Consider the following 12,539-nt stretch of genomic DNA (forward strand, 5'->3'; position numbering starts at 1 on the left):
ATATATATATATATATATATATATATATATATATATATATATATATATATATATATATATATTAGTTTTCCTGAGGTCCACTTAAAATTTTAAAAAGCCATCTCTGGCCATCTGACTGAAACACGTTTTTGGCACTGTTCTCCTATAAGACCTCAATTATGATTATGAACATTGTACGACCCCTCGAATACAGCCATATATGTTTGAAACTCCTTCAGAAGATGTGTTTAGGGTTGAACTTGATCCACTCTAAAAAGGTGACTCATCACCAGATATGTATCAAAACTATCAATAACATCCATTTACATAGAACAACAATTAAAAATAGCGCAGATAGTAAGACTGCATCCAAAACGCAGTTACACTCAAAACGGAAAGACGCAACTCTGTATTATTAAAAGAATGTTTTCTCCTTTTAAAAGTTATTAGTTATTACGTTTCCATCCAAGGATTTCTTGCAAAAATGTTTTAGCACATCAAAATAAAGCTGATGCAAATTATCGCTAAAATTTCACAAGTGTCAACATAATATTTTTCCATTTAACTCTAGCGCATAAACTCTATGTTGATTCTTCAAATGTCATGAAATACTGGTTTGGAAACACTTTTTGTAAAGAAAATTGGCATTAACAAAAAAATGTCACATGACAGAATTTACCCCAATCGTTAGTCTGTGTTAATCATGACAACAAATTATACATCCTTGAAAGCCAATTTGAAAAAACATACCATTTCTGTGCAAAAAGGAAATACACAATACTAGGAGAAAAGCATCCGTGTGCTTTTTTGGAACACTAATATATAGCCCAATTCTGTCAAATTATTGTTTAGCTAACTTTTGAATAAATGCCAGCAAAAGTCTCTGTATTAAATTGAATAAATTACCAAAAGAATAAAGCATTAAATTAAAAAAATAAATCACCAAACAAAAAAAATTATATTGTTAGGCCTATATACTTGCCTTTTCTTTAAACAAACTTAAATTAGTCTTACCCTGAGCTTCTTAATAAAATGTAAATTGCATTATGACACTAAAATTCATTTTAGATGACAAATAAAATATAAATAAAATAGCCTATTGAATATCAGGAATGTTTCATATGTAAACCCTGATATTACACCGCATCAGTTTGTCTTTAATAGCTGTTCACAAATTATATACACATCGATGGATTGTCCTTATACTAAGACTGAAAGTTTATATTAAGACTGAAAGTTTCCCCCACTACGTGGTGCAGGTTGCTAGCTTGAACAGGGCCATTATGATTCACTTTTGGGTCAGAACCGGTGGTAACCTGCGATTGGTGCAACATCAGGACCAATATTTCAGTCCTATCAGAAGGGAACTGCTCCCTTTAATTGCAATTCCTCTTCTTCTGATTGCTTTTATTTGTGAAATTAAAATGATATTAAGCTGGCTAATTTCAATGAATTGTCTCAATACTCTCCCCATTTTAACAAAACTTCTGTGGAAAAACATTAGGGACATCTGGGAGGCGAAAGGTACACAATTAGCGATATACACACATTTCTGGAAACGGCTTAAGGGCAAATTTATTTAGCGATAAACCAAAACGAAGTGTTTTTTTATGCATGATGTCATCACGCACACCATTTTTATCGATAAAAGGCCATATGAATGGAAACAATAAGTAAGTACCTTTACTGTGGAGGAAAAGTCTGTCTGTCCTACTCTCTTCTCTTCAGACAACTGTAGTGATGTTTCGTTCATAAACAAATGTGTCTTTTTGAACAAACCTTTAAATAAAAAAAAATAAAATATATATATATATATATATATATATACATATGTATATATATTATGTTTCACCTACATATACTGACTGATATTTCTTGGTCACTGACGTCTTTCCCTTTCGAAGCCAATGAGCTCTAGTTTGAAGTGCATGACTTCTGGATTTTCTTGCTTTTAAAGACTGACTACATGTGAGCAAATAGCATTCGAGTATGGGCAGTGAAGGAGTATATAATTGGTTTGCCCCACTGAACAAATCCACCGTCTCACTGAACCAGATGGTTATTTGAGTCTGAACAAGATGAGACATCTCATTCACAAACGAACTGAATGATTCAGGCATCTCGTTCATGACTGGCTGGACAAGTGGAGGCATGAAGTTTGTTCAGTTCAGCAACCTCGTTCAACATGAAAAGAGGCTGTATGAAGGAATTTCAAAACCGATTTCATTCCATTTCGAGCACAGGGTGATATTATTGTTAACTCAGAAGACTGCACATCCACAACTTCTCTATAGCAAAAATCGGTATATGTATATTAGTAGAGTAAAAATGAAAAGGGGGAAAAATGCAATCTCTTAATCACTGATTAAGCGAGCATGATTATGTCCTGGTTTCAAGTGGACACGAACCCTGGTCTCTCACACTGCTGATGAATCGCACTGCCAGTCGAGCCACGTGGGAAGGTAAACACACTGAAACCAATGCAAATATTTCTGGTGGGAAATGTTGCATGTCAGTGAGTCGGCATACTATCGCCGATCCTAGGGTGCTGGCATTTTCATAATGTGATCATGTTGGCCAGCCAGTGGTTGCTCAGGAAAACATGTAGATAGTCGCATGAGGGCACTATGACCAGATGGTCATCTCTGTTTTGCTCTCTCCAATGGAAGGCGTCTGAATTAAATCATTACTTTTGTTCACTTCTTACTGATATCTAGTTTTGTTCTGAATGCGGAAGTGTTCTATAGTTCATAACGGATATCTGTTTTCGTTTTCCAGTTTCGATGATGTTTAGTATATAAAATTTGTCATGATTGTCCAAAAAAAAAAAAAAGCTTATGGCTTTTAGCTTATCGCCAATTACTTTTATGACAGTGCTTCAACAGTCAAAAATTAAGCACTGGATGGTTGATGTAAAGCTATTAACTGAGGTCAGTGACGTTGATATCATTAACTACCTCTATCCAATAACAGCACACGTTGAACCAGAACTAATTTTTACAACAACTGAAACTTAAAATGCATCTGGAACACTCATATTGGTTGTTTCTTATTGAGAATAGAACCAGAAAACAGTCCAGCAGCAATTAGTGTCACCATGGCACTAGGTCCAGGTTTTATTTAGGAAAACTATGGATAGTGGACTTATTGCAATACACCAGTATGCTCACCACACACCAGCTATTGGTGGAGAGGAGAAAGTAGAGTGATACAGCCAATTCATGAAAGGGGATTATTTTGAGGACATGATTGGGACGGGCCAATGGGGGGTGGGTGTTGACTAGAAAGGCATCAGGAGACAATGCTCATAAACAAACAATTTATTGGCCTTTTTTCCACTCTTTGCAAACGTACAGACAATGGAGAAAAACCTTTGACCCTTCAGGATTGATTAGTCAGACAAAGACACCACATTTTGAACCCAAGGATCAAACCATTTGACCCTTCCAGGGGAAAAAATTATCAACAGAACACAAGATAAATACATAAACTAATCTTAACAATTAAAATTAAAACATAAAATAATCATCCACATAAATACAGAAAATAACAAATACACTATAAACTACCACATCTAACATTAACAATACATATACTATAATCAGTGAATGCTCCTCAACAGAAGGCCTAACTGACCAAGTCCTACATTACCCATAATTCCATGATTACTGTATAAAACAGGAAACAGAAAGGCCAGACATTTTTTTAAAACCCCACCCCCCCAGAACCATTCTGCAGTCATGAACCAAGAGAAAAATCAAACAAACTTCAAGTTGTATTTCTTTCTTGCCTAATGTGCACCCTTAGACAACAAAAAGACAACGAGAACATATCATACAACTTATAACTCAAACATATAATGTGGGCATGTAGGACTCAAAAACAACACATCACATTGTCACAGGGGAATTTGGCGAGAACACCAGGGTTATACCCCTACTCTTTATGAGAAATGCCCTGGTATTTTTAATGACACAGAGTCAGGACCTCGATTTAATGTCCCGTCCAAAAGACGATGCCTTGTTACAGTACAGTGTCCCCATCACAGGATGAGCACCCCCTGCTATCCTCACTAACACCCCTTCCAGCAGCAACATTAGCTTCCCCCAGGAAGTCTCCCATCCAGGTACTGACCAGGCTCAGCCCTACTTAGCTTTCCATGGGTAGCCAGGCAAGAGCTGCAGGATGATATGGTTGCTGGCATATGCTAACCTCTTCCTCCAAGGCAAAGGATTCATTCAGAGTGTGTGGTGTCTGACACAGGTTCGGGGAAACGGCTCTTTGGCGCATATCTGCAGTAACAGAAGTGCGAGAACAAGACCGTCTGCATGTGCAGGTGTGAGTTTAACATGCCATGGGAGTGTGTGAGAGGGAGACAATAGAAGACATTGGATGCGGTAACAATGACAGTAATCTGTGAAATGTCACAATTTACGCATGTCAAATCCTGAGTTTGTCATGATACACTGATCGTGTGGGAAATATTTTTTCTTTCTTTCTTTCTTTTTTTTTTTTAGAGAGAAACATAACTTTCCTGTCAATCAACTCTATAAAAGCTGGGATAATTGCATTTTTTAGCATAATCTGAGGTAAAGAAAAAACATTTATGATAGCAGTGTCGTCAGATTTTACCGCTTATTTGAAATGAGTTCGTAATCGTAATCTTGACTAACTGTTTTGGAGATTTCAGTCTTTCCCCATTCAGGTAAATGGGAGCTGCACTTGTATGCTACTTGTTCACACTTGTTGCCCATACTGCCAAAGAGCATTTCAAAGATGGCGCTGAGTGAACTGACTTGCTAAAAAGACTTTGCCTGGAAGTACCATAGTTAAGCATTTGCATATAAACAGTTATTTCATCTATTATAATTAGAATTCAAATTCAGAATTCAAATTAGAACTGAGAATTCAAATTATCTGAATTAAAAGCTAAATTATTTGTATAGAGCTTTTCACAATACATATTATTCCAAAACAGAAAACAGAGTCTTATCATCAGAATCAGAATTGAGAATTAACGATAGCAATTAAATTAAAATACGAATCTGAATATGTCATAATTGAGAATTGCTTAAATCTTAATAGAGTCTTAAATAACAATAGTGCTACAGTGTGTATTGCTTATTTTTATAGCTCTTCTTGGTTGAAACTTTTTGTTGTTTTGTAAAAATCAGGGACTAAAAACGAAATTATTTTCATTTTGGTTCGTTCTGAGCAAAACAATATTTTTTCGTTCCGGATCAGAAGTTCCACAGCCTCCTTTCCAAATGGTAACTGGTTAGAACAAAATAAAGAACGGTTAATAACGTTCTTTTTAAAATGACAGTACTCTGCGCTAATGGCTGGGTGAAATACCAATTGCAGTGTTGCCAGATCTCACAAGAGAATCAAACAACCTGATCTGGACAAACAATCCCAAAACAAGCTACTTGACTCTTCAAAATAGGCGAAATAAGCAGTAATGTTTTTTCCCTGTGTGGTGGATTTATCGGCATAGAAATAATAACAAGCAGTTAATTAATAGTTATTGTATAATAGCATTAATAGTATAATTGTATTTAAGATCTTCTTCTCTGTCAAAATCCCAAAAGCATCAATTCTGTATTAATGCATCATATCTAACAATATTTGAGTGAAGACTGGGAAACAACTGAGAAATGTACCATTAATAATGTTTTCTTTGTCCCTGGATTAGCTGTACATGCATATGTAGTAATTTTACACAGTTGTTAAACAGTTATTTCACAGAATGTGATATCCACAACAGGCAGTTTTCATGCAGCAGTTTCCTTCAGGATCAAAGCACGTTTCATTTTTTCGGGCAACATGAAGTGGTGTAATTTCAAAAATATACTGTGATAAACCCTTTGGCCTTTGGTTTCATTAAATAATTATCAGAATTAAATTAACCGGTAATAACTGGTTACCATCATGTAAAATAACATTTTCACACTGGAACAATTGAAAATCACTTTGTTCCAGTTTTTTGGTGATTTTCGTTCCTTGAACTGTTTTTAGTCAGTAAAATACAATTGTGTAGATCATTTATTCACATCGTGAATGATACTGTCTGTAGTGCACCACAGGAGGAATCTCTCTCATTTGCCATGTTAGGAACAGCATGCTAACATTCTGTTCACACTATTCCTGCAGTATACTGTATACACAATATGTAGCTATAAAGCTCAGAGAACAGAAAGAACGACTGAAAAAAGCATCCTTGTCCCTCTATTTCAGAGGGCGTCATTTTGATCTGTGGAAATGGGCCTTGACTGTTGTGCCTTGAATCTCCTCGTAATACAGACCAGCCAGTGAAACACATCTCACACTCAATAAGATGCAGCTGTGAAGAGCCAGCGCTGACAGAGAGACAAACAAACACACACACACAGAGAGAGAGAGAGAGAGAAACATCATGACAGAGTTTGACAGCAGCAAAACTGTTCATGTTGTGGCTACAAAAATCCTGTGTGTGTGTGTGTGTGTGTGTGTGTGTGTGTGTGTGTGTGTGTGTGTGTGTGTGTGTGTGTGTGTGTGTGTGTGTGTGTTTTCCAATAGTTCACCAAAAAACAGAACAATTTATAACAGTCCTGGAGCAGGAAATGTATGTGACACTGAAAACACTTTTACAGCTCATGTCAAACACTTTTACAGCCGGTGCCAGTGCAGACAGCAGTGCTTATGTAAACATGTGTTCCGTTTCCCTTTTCAGACAGGAAGTGTTTTACTCGTCTGAATCGCTGAGATTGTGGAGTCTGTTCATTTGTAGAGCAGTTGGTCTCTTAACCCAACAATTATGTTTCAGAATAATTGATTAAGTGTTAAGAATCTAAATTTGAACTGATTTTATACACCCTGAACACAATCCAGCACCTGTAGAAGAATATAATCTACTTGCAAAATGAATGTTCTAGCTTTTTACAGTCTTAGTATTCATAAAGCAATATTTTACCCAAAGATCCTGACAAATTCACCCTAAATCTGTCATTATTTACCTGTACCTACCCTGGAATTAAATACTCTTTTTTTTCCATGGAACACAAAGTTCATTATTTAAAAATAAATAAATAAAAGTTACACATCTCAGTTCATAATGAGCACATCTGTCATTTAGAGATTGACCTATATTGAGAATTTACAACATATTCTAATCCTGATTGTTTACATGTCCAATAATATATATACAGAATCAAACTGGTGAAAATGAAGTAAATGTTACAGTATTATGTTAATATAATGTAGGGACTAATGTATTAAACTTAGGGGTATAGTTCATACAATATTTTTTTGTTTAATCGTTGACTAACAACACTTACTTAGTTCACTAATTCTAACTATAATTAATATTGGCATTATATTCATTCATTTTCTGTTCTAGCATAATTTTATGTACAGCTGCTTTGAAACAATGCCTGTTGTGAAAAGCATTATACAAATCAATTTGAATTTTGCAAAAGTGAATATTGCTTCTTTATTGAGTTCTGGCTGCACATACCAACATATGTTAACATCAAAAGTTCCTTTTCTTGTGATCATCATTGTTTCCTTTCAAGAAGGTAAGTTCTCCATCAGAAGGCTGCCTTTAGGAGGCGGGACTTTGAAACCCCATCACATTCATTTGACTGGCTGGTGAAGCTTGGTGCTCAGCCTATGCTGACATCATTGTGAGCATATGAAATGGAGCCCAGATTCAAACCATAAGAACTTTGTCTTTTTCAAGGCAGTATAGCCATTGTTCATGGAACTCTAAACCAATGCTTTGCTGATCATTTGTGCAACCGGTCAGTGGGAACAAGTTCTAATCTTCACCATGCATGCACCAGCATAAAAAGTTTGCACTCCTAAAAGAGTATATTGAAGAAATCTAACAGAGCCACTTGCTGAAAATTAAATTTCTACGAAGACAAAAATGTTTCACAAATGTTTTCCCCTTACAAGTGATACATCCCTCTGGCTGACAGTCTTGAGTGCTGTTCTTTCACAATGCTCACAGAGACTGACCGCATTCAATGTGAGTGTATGAAACTCATGCAATTTGGCTCTGGTGACTCGCTTAAGCCACTCCTCTCTCCTCCCACTTGCTCCTCTGTGTCTCCAGAGGGACTGTATAAGTAAGACGCAAGAGGAGAGGATAAGTGGCACAAACAATTTAGGAGGGGTGTCACAGGCTCAAGCATTGCGGGCCTCCTTTTTCTCCATATAGTGGTTTGCCTGCTCAGTGCATGTGATGTATATAGCCTGGAATGAGCCCTCACTGATACAGTGCTCCCTGATAGTCTCAAAATACCCAATACGTTTGATACCCAAAAGCCACTGGTCCCAGATGTGGAAGACCTGTGGATTTTCCCCCATGGGAAATTCATTTGAGGTCGGATCCACTCTCACAAGGTCGAGGCACGATCTGGCATCCTCGCCAGAGCTATGGAGACTGAATGTCTGACCTCTGACCAAGGCTTGTCTGACACATTAGTGTTGTTACAATTGGTGTAAAACACCATACTATTGGTCAGGGTCCCCTCAATGAGGCAGCAGTATGCCTTAAAGTGGCGACTCTTTGCTGATTGATATTCCTCCTGGGGTGAGAACCAAAAACATTGTTCTGTGCAGATGATACTCTCCTTCCTGCAAGAGGTCTCCATCCACACTCAAGGTTTATATCATTATCATAGTGACCACTAATGACCTCTGAGGGCTTGTCTATGGACAAATACCTACTGGTCAGCAAATTTATGTGTTGTGCGAGATGGCTAAAATCCTTTTTCACCCGGCTACAATAACCAGTCAGGGATTCAGCTCTGATGAACGCATCTATTGGTTTCCTGTTTGAGGCACTTGAGGTGGTAATCATATACATATTCTCTTTGGAGACTGTGCTGCTAATCGCTCTGGCATCAGTCAAATGTGTTGGGGACATTGAGGCCCTATTGGTCAACAACTCTTTTTAGAGTTCAGATCGAGCAAGTCAAAGGCCATTCTCAAGCCCAGAGGGGATTATGCACCCAAACTTCTGGCAACCCCCTTTAGGGCTCAAGTTGTTAACCTGCAGGTGTTTTCCCCTCCTCCCTTGGAGTTGGACGAGGCTAAGACACTGCACATGCAATGCCCGGTAAGGGCATTACTCGTGTACATTGACATAAGTCAATTCAGGGTATCAGAACAACTATTTGTTTGCTGTGTAGGACACTCAAAGAGTTTGGCTGTATCCAAGCAAAGAAATTCCCACTGGGTCATGGATGTTATTGTGCTCGCTTGCAATTCACAAAGCATACCCATTGGCATAAAAGCTCATTCTATCAGGAAAATGGCCTCCTTCTGGGCATGGGCAATTGGCATGTCTCTAGAAGCTGGATGTCTGTCTGCAGTTTGGGCTTCCACTAACACATTTAGTCTCTTCCCTGTACTCCTAGATGTGCACAGATGAAGATGGTTGATCAAGAGTGACCAATTGCTTAATTTCGGTGTTAGAATAAAAACTTGGTCTCTATTCCAACTGGTGTGAATGAGAGCACTGATTCATTACCCTGTTGTGAAGACGATAATTCTGCTCCCCTTCTTTCTGCTAACTAGGGACATGTATTGAGACATTGCTGTACTACCTATTGTGGGTAGTGTTACAAAAAAGGCAAAAATAGTGTCTTTTTAAAATCACATTTAAAGTACTAAGTGTTAAAAGTCACAACGGATCTTTAAGCATATCTGAAGCTGAGACAAAAGTTAATGGAACATTATAGTTTTAGTTTCAGTAATATTTAATGATTTACTTTATAAATGACAATCCACAGATGTAACATATATATATATATATATATATATATATATATATATATATGTACACAATACCCCAATTCTGACAAAGTTGGTACAGTATGAAAAATGCTAATAAAAACAAAAAGGAGTGATTTGTAAATTGTATTCACCCTTTGCTATATTGAAAGCACCACAACTACACATTAAATTACGTTTTACTTTGTGAATTTCAATGTTTTTTGAAAATGTACAGTAATTTCTCAATTGGAGACAGGTCAGGACTTCAGGCATGCCAATCTAACACCCACACTCTCTGCTTACACAGCCATGCACTTGTAATCTGGGCAGTATTTGGTTTGTTGTCCTGCTGGAAAATGCTGGGACGTCCCTGGAAAAAACGGTGTTGGATGACAGTATATGTTGCTCCAAAATTTGTACATATCTGTCTGCATTCATGGTGTTCTCACAAATATGTGAGTTACCCATGCCATAGGCACTGACACACCCTTGGCCCATACAGACACTGGCTTTTGGGCCTGACACTAATAACAGCCTGGATGGCCCTTTTCCTTTTTGGCCCGGATAACACAACAGCTTTGTTTTCAAAAACGATTTGAACTGTGGACTCTTCAGACCTAATAACACAGTTCCACTGTTGCCTTCCATCTAAGATGAGACCGAGCCTAGAGATGTCTTCAGTGCTTCTGGACAGTGTTGATGTATGGCTTCTGCTTTGCATAGTAATGTTTTAACTTGCATCTGTGGATGTAGCGGCGAGTGGTGTTGATTAACATAGGTTTACTAAAGTTATCCATTACAGATGAATGATGTTTTAGAAGACATTGACGTCTGAGGGATCAGAGATCACGTGCATTCAGAAGTGGTTTTTGTCTTGCCCTTTACGCACCGAGATTTGACCAGATTGCTTGAATCTTTTAAATATATTGTGCACTGTACAGGGTGAAATGCCCCAAATCCTTCCAATTTGTCTTTGGGGAACATTGTTCTCAAAGTGCTGGATTATTTGCTGAAGCATCTGTTTGCAAATTGACAAGTCTCGAATGATCATTGCTCTTGAAGGACTGGGCTGTTTTTGGAGGCTCCTTATACATTATAGAGTACTATGACACAAACAGACACAAACTCTTGTCATGTCAAGGTTTGTGTCTGGTGATTTTGCTTCTCTATATACTGTAGATACAAACAAAGAAAGCCTTTTTTTTTTTTCAATAAATTATAGCAAAGTTTGGATGTGCTGCCCTTTAGGTGTTGCCTTCAGATTTATCAGTCATCTCTTTAGCACACATATTTTGCTGGCATGACTATTTCTGTTTATTATGCAGTGGGTGGCATGTGTTTCTGTGTGGAAGGTCTTCAGAGGTGTGCAGTACCTCTGCTCTGCTGTCTCTGCAGACAGCTTCTCCTCTGGGGAAACAGCCTGGAGGATTTCAGCAGATACATTTCAAAGACACACTCTCCCGTTCACTGGATTAAACATATTCTTACAGGAGGACTGGGGTTCATTAGAATAATATTCACCACTGTTGTCAAATGAAATAGAAATTGTTTTAGAAAGCCTGTAACTTCCAACTTTAGGATTTTGCTGATTCAGTTTTCAATGAACTATAACTTACAGAACTCAAAACTTTCTCCCCAGTCCAAAAAGACCATTTATTGAAACTAGATGTTAAAATACTTAAAATAGTAGTTTGTGTCATAATTGCTGCCACAATGCTAGGGTGTTGTAGGTGATGTTTTAGGTTTATGCCAGGGTGTTACTATGTGGTTGCTGGGGTATTCTGGGTGGTTGCTTACTTGTCAAAATGAAAAGAGCCCAACACCAAGTCTCTCATATTCTGGTCTCAAGGTATATTTCAGGTCCCTCCTTCAATGAAACACGACCACACAGGAACTCCACATTGGACCCATTCTGCCAAATTACTGACAAGCACCATCTAACATCAGACATGTCCTGCATCAATTTAAATGTTTATGTTTTACTGTGGCGCTACTGATATTGTGTTGCGTGAGCACTCTCAGAGACATGTTCAGGTCCCATGGAAGTAGTCACATTTACATAATCAATGATGAACACGATTCAGCAGTTGCATTTCTTTTGCTACTCTGTATACAATTCGAAGAAAGGAGTTTACATGTGCTTCTCAACTTGCTCAACTCGCTTTTTTATTGTTATTACACCATTACACAAGTGAAATGGTGTGTGAGAAGCTTATGTGCATGGTCCAGACATTGCAGCCATACATGTAAATACAATAAGTACTCTCAACAGAATAATAATGTACAGAATGACAACATAACAATGTACAAAATAACAATATAACCGTGTACTGAATAACAATATACAGAATGACAATTAGCAATATACAGAATAACAATATAACACTGTACAGAATAACAATACACAGATTTTTACACAGTTTGCATGTTACACAATACACAATATACAAACTCAACAGTTGGAGGCAATTGCACTGAGTTTAATTAAGTACAGTATACATAACGTGCAGTTATGTGTGGCATATACTATATTGTTTTGCCATTAATTCTCAGATGTGCGTGATGGGGTAGATATATACAGTGTGTGTGTGTGTATATACCAGATAATATATATTGAGTCCAGTGAAATCAAGTGAATAAGTGTTAAGTTCCTAGGTCAGAAGTTCAGCTGTCTACTGGCCCGAGAGAAAAAGTTGTCCCGCTACTGTCTGCCAGATGGAAGCAGTGAGAGCAGTCCGTGGCTTAGATGGCTTGAGTCTCTGATGATCCTCCATGCTTTCCTTTCACATCGCCTG

Source organism: Xyrauchen texanus, chromosome 23 (genome assembly GCF_025860055.1).
Source record: "Xyrauchen texanus isolate HMW12.3.18 chromosome 23, RBS_HiC_50CHRs, whole genome shotgun sequence".
Lineage (NCBI taxonomy): Eukaryota > Metazoa > Chordata > Actinopteri > Cypriniformes > Catostomidae > Xyrauchen > Xyrauchen texanus.